This window comes from Olea europaea, unplaced genomic scaffold (genome assembly GCF_002742605.1).
Source record: "Olea europaea var. sylvestris unplaced genomic scaffold, O_europaea_v1 scaffold4898, whole genome shotgun sequence".
NCBI classification, from domain to species: Eukaryota; Viridiplantae; Streptophyta; class Magnoliopsida; order Lamiales; family Oleaceae; genus Olea; species Olea europaea.
The window spans coordinates 11,992-17,691 of record NW_019263212.1 but is presented as its reverse complement, the minus strand read 5'-3'; positions in this window follow the sequence as shown (position 1 = coordinate 17,691).

Genomic DNA, 5,700 nt, shown 5'->3' with positions numbered 1-5,700 from the left:
CCTATAATTTCAAACATTCCACCAAAATCAATTACAACGTCAAAATCTCATATCGTCGATCACGAATAATAACTTATAAAAGTAAAAGGAAAGAAAATCAAATATAAAACTAGCACATAGAAAGGAACAAAACTCGGATACCAATAAACTTAGGTATATTTTGACAATATTATTTCAAACTAAATAATTAACAAAATCTAATTTTTATTTTAACAAACCTCAATTTCAACCAACGAAAACTTTAATTTTTGCCAGGGAAACTTTACCATCAAGTTCATTTCAACTCTAGAAATCAATCGATGCCAATTTGTAATAAGTATGAAAAACAAAAATTTCAAATTCCAATTCGGCAATAGCAGGAAAAAAAAAATAAATTCAAAGAAATACTCATAAACACAATTGAGATTATCTAGGGGAATTAAAAACACATAAATTAAATTGGATTATAATGAAAATTAGAGTAAGAAAGAAAGAGAAATCAACCTGCCAACCTAAGTTTGAAGAGGTTTTAGATGAAGTATTTTTTAAAAAATAAAAATATTAAAAATTTTGTGGGGCCAGTGACCCCACATGACCTGTGTGGGTCCATCCATGACAAGCTTATCTCATTTAGGGGTTGTAAAATGAGTCAAATCAACCTAGACAGAGAGAGATCACACGTCGTAAATCAATTGCTTTTTTACAAACAAATACTTCTTTGTTTGACTCATCTGCCATAACCCATCTAGTTGATATAAAGAAAAAAAAACATATACAAAAAGGTATCAAACAAAGGTGTCAATTTTTCATTGTTGATTTTGAAAAATACGCCCACCTAGAGAATATCCAATTTGACCGTAGGTGCCAAATGAAGACAATTAATTTGGTGATTGAATTATGCACCAATATAGCCGACGGTAGCTAAGTATGGTACTTAATTATCCTGCATTTTATTAATTCATGATCTAGCCAATTCGTTGCCAATCAATTATTGGAGTCAATTGCCATTAATAGTAAGAATACAGTTGCTTTGTTTGCTAGTAGTAATTTTATTTGGGCATAATAATGCAAACCTCTTATGTATTAAGTTAGATTGAACGGCAAGAAAACAAAATATTGTGTAATCTCATTTGTATTATGATCGAGCGCCTTGTATCAAATACAGTTTCGACATTTTTTTCACCAAGGCAAAAAAAAAAAAAAAAAGGGATGTAAATTGTAAACTAGACCATTATGCTTTCAATAGGTCTCCTCACAAAAAAAGCCATTAGGTGCCATGTTAGACTGTTGTGCCATGCATATCGAATTGTCCTACCAAGGCAAGTTCGTCATGAATATATCCTTTTGAAAGAACCAACACCTGGTCTTCTCTCCATAAGGCAAATGGCGAAAGCCTACAGCTGACCTTGTGTCCATCCCACTATGAGGTTTGATTGAATCCACTTCGCATTTCTTTGCCACACGGCAAACTAGAAACCCATAAACCTGATCCGATGATCGAAGGAAATATGGGAAAGTGTACTAACTTTAATGACCCCAACCCGCTTGACCCTTGGCTACAATGTGTTCCTCATGAGATCTCTCCAAAAAAGCAAAAAAATTCTGATATTATTTTTCTAATAGTCAATCTATCGTTACTTATACAACTAAGAACCACTTCTAGGTATACAATATCAATTGCAAAAGGAGCAAGATTAAAAATATATCACAACTGCTCCATTGAAAAGTCATAAATACCCTCGACTCAAATTCCCGTGAATACCCGAGATTGACTCAAATTAAAGCTATGCAATATTTAAAATAAGTAAAAAATTGTGCTTATTTATTTATTCCACGACCAATATTATGGCATTTGACTTAAGCTAAGGAGTCTACAAGGTTGTCGAACCACCCCTTTTATGACAATCCCTTTGAATGGTGGACGTGAAGGCGAAAGAGACGTGTTCACAATAGGTCTCATAGATTTGGAGGTCAACAAGGCCTATGTTAGGACACTATTGACTCTTTTTTTCTTCGTTGTGCCCGACTTGACACGAAGAGAATTGCCATTTTTAAAAATTATATGCCCATGTTTGATAGGGATTACAATTCAGATTTTAATTTGAGTCAAAGTTAACAATCAATATTAACCATATATTTCATGGGTCACACAACTATTCAACCACACAGTTCATAAATTTTTATAAAAATATACTAAAAATATGATTTTAATCCACAACAAGCATATGCATATGTTTTTTCCTTGGAACTCTATTTCAACTTAAGGGAATTTTGCACAAATGGTTCCCAACACTTGCTCATCCTTTGTTTGAGTCTCATTTTTTCAAAAATTCAAAAATTTTCAAAACTCATTTTCAATAAAATAATTTTATATATAAATTGAATTTTTTATTTTATTTTTTAACCATATATTATTTAAAAAATCACAACTCAAAAATACATTTTCTTCTCAAAATAGGGCTCAAACAGGGCATAATGTTTAGTTCTTGACATGAATGTCCCTACCGTTGTGTTTTGGTGTGCTATGGGTCCTTTTTCGATTAAAAAGAACATCATGCCCTTATTTTCATTATCAAGGTTAGCAGTTGTTCTATATTTTCTCTTGGTTTTATAAGGGTTGTCTCATTTATAAATGATTTATAAACGCTTGCTAACACATATGCTAAATAAACTAATTTTTTTGAAAAATAAAAAATAAAAATCACGGGTGTATTGACAACTCAAGAATTACATTTTTTTTTTTTAAATTTAATTTGCACCAACATTTTAGATATCATTTGCTAACTCTTCACACATAAATAAAGAAAATTTAGCCTTTTAATTGTGAAGATTCTTTAAAATTCATTTTTTTCCCAAAATCATTTTTAATTAAAACATTCTTTCAGCAAAATAATTTTATATTTAGATCCATAATTCTTTCATACTTTTTAATCTCACATTTTCCAAAAATGTTATTTTTCACAAAAATTATTTACAAAAGATATACGTCTAGTAAATCTTCCCTAATTAAGAAAAGGAAACAAAGAAATGAAAGTTCACAAAATAATATTAAGCCTCACCATTACTGTACTGGAGTAATATTCGAAGCTTGTTTTAAAGGGGCTGCACAGGTATTTTTTCTTTTTATTATTCTCTGCAGTGAAGTACTCGTGTATGGACACTTTTTTAGTTGATAGTTCATATGCTATTTTTATGCATACACCAGAGCAGGGTGTAAATGAGCTACTTGTTTGCTGTCAAGGTTTCCAAGAGTTGCATGGTTAGGTAATATCCTAATATCTTCAATTTAATTTTTCCTGTCCTCTGGAGATGCAAAGAAGAATTTTTTGATAAACCGTGCAATCAAGTTACATGATCAATTTATTGCAGGAGTGACACGAAATAATTCCAACTTTCCTCCTACCCATTTTTTTTTTCTTTTATTTTATTTCTGTGATTGCATTTACCTAATATCTATTTGTGGGAATATCATCGAAAGAATGAAATCTTATCGTTTTGCAGGTTGGTTCAATTGCAGGTGTTGGACGTTACGACAATCTCATAGGGATGTTTGGCACAAAGCAGGTTCCTGCAGTTGGAATCAGTTTAGGAATTGCAAGATTGTTTGCAATAATGGAGCAGCTTCAACGAGACAAGGACGAGGTTCAACCTTTTCATTGGAACCCCTTTTTATTTTTAATTCGGAATAAGTGCACCTGAAGTTAAAATTATTAGCACAGTATTATACTACTATGCTGTTCTAATTTTCATTCCGACTGCAAACATATTACTCTTTTCTCCAGTGGCATCCTCTTCATTCTGAGTGATTTTGATAGCCAGAATCTTTGAAGTATTAATATTTGATTCTTTTGTTATGGGCTAAATTTCTAAACATGTTTGGATAAGTAAACTTTGTAAGGTAAAGTTCACAAAGGACAGCCCAATTAATCAACCAAAATACGGAAAGTATTAAAGCATAAAAACTGAAAATATGAAAGAAATCACAGGAAAACATAAAGAAGAACACAGGATTTTTGCCCTAGCAAGAGGATCAGAACTTCGTTCCTAATTCCCTTTTGAGCTTCCGTCAAACCGGAAGAAATCACTATATCAACGAATCAATGAAACTGTCCAAATTATACATCTCGTAGCACTAAGGAGTATCACTCAAGATTATTCAACATAAGCCTCACTAATCGATACAACCATTTACTCAAGAATAGAACAAGATAATCTATACAAATCACTCAAGATAATACAAATTTAGAGGCTCATATCCAAGGAAGCTTTTTTGGACAGAAGTTTTAGATCGAAAGATGAATCGCCTCTTGAGAGAGATAGAGCAACGAATTGAAAGAAAGAGAGGATGAAAATCTGATTATCTCATTTCCAGAACCCCTAATGAGGGTCAAATAGAAGGCCCTTGAAATCTTGCAATCCAACAGTGAATAAGATGACACTTGGTAAGATCAGAACCATTTATTCAAATTAATAGAAGGCGTGTTTTAATAACACGATTTTTGCCAAAGTTAAGTAGAGACCATTTGCCTCTTGGACTAACCGGCCCAACAGAATTATCAAATCAGCCCAACATCATTGTGCCAAATTTCTTCACATTCTCCACCTTGGTACAATTATCCTAGTTTCATCTATAGTAATTACTCCAGTTTTTTACATCATTTGCTATTATTCCTGATATACAAATCAACAAAAGTTACAGCTGTTTTAAATAGTCCAAAAACTTATTTAAAGGCAGCACTTTAGCTCCAACATCAGTAGGATTAAATTGTGTAGAAATCTTTCCAAGTTTAACAATTTAAAGAAATTACATCTCTAATAAAATGAAATTTCACATCAACAAGTTTAGATCTATTACATGGCACAGTATTTCTACTCAAATTTTTAGCGGATTGGCTATCGGAATGCAAAACAACATCATTTATGAAACTAAATTCATTTAAAAGTCGTTTTAGTCAAATTCCTTTTTTAATTGCATCAGTTGTAGCTATATATTCAGTTTCAGTTGAAGATAAAACAACAATCTTTTTTAATTGTGATTTCTAGCTTATACAGGAATTACATTAAGTATACACATAGGCAGAAGTTGATTTTCTGTTGTCCCTATCGCCTGCATAATCAAGATCTATGTAACCCCTCAAAATAATACCTTCAGATTGCTTTCTATATCCAATTCCTAGGTTACAATTTCCTTTAATATATCTTAGAAGCCACTTCATAGCTTCCCAATGAACCTCGTGCAGGATTGGACATGTATCTACTCAATACACTTATTGCAAAATGCCAAATCAGGCCTAGAACAGATCATTAGATACATAACCGACCCCACAACATTAGAATATGTCACTCTAGCCATTCTTTTAAACTCTTCTTTAGTTTTGGGACATTGATCATTAAATAAAGGTAAACTCACACTTTTAGCATTAGACATAGCAAATATTTCAAGTATTTTCAAAGCATAAAATTTTTGATTTAGACTTATTATGCCTTCTCTTCTATTTCTTTTAATTTCAATACCCAAAATTTTCTAACATTACCTAAATCTTTCATTTCAAATTCAGATTTTGGTTTGTCCTTAATTAACTCTATTTCTTTTATGTCATGACTTGCCAAAATCATGTCATCCACATAAAGTAGAAGTTAGAGTGAATTATCACCTCAATTTCCTTTACAATACAGACAAGTATCGAAATTACTTCTTTTAAAACCAAGTCCAAGTACAAA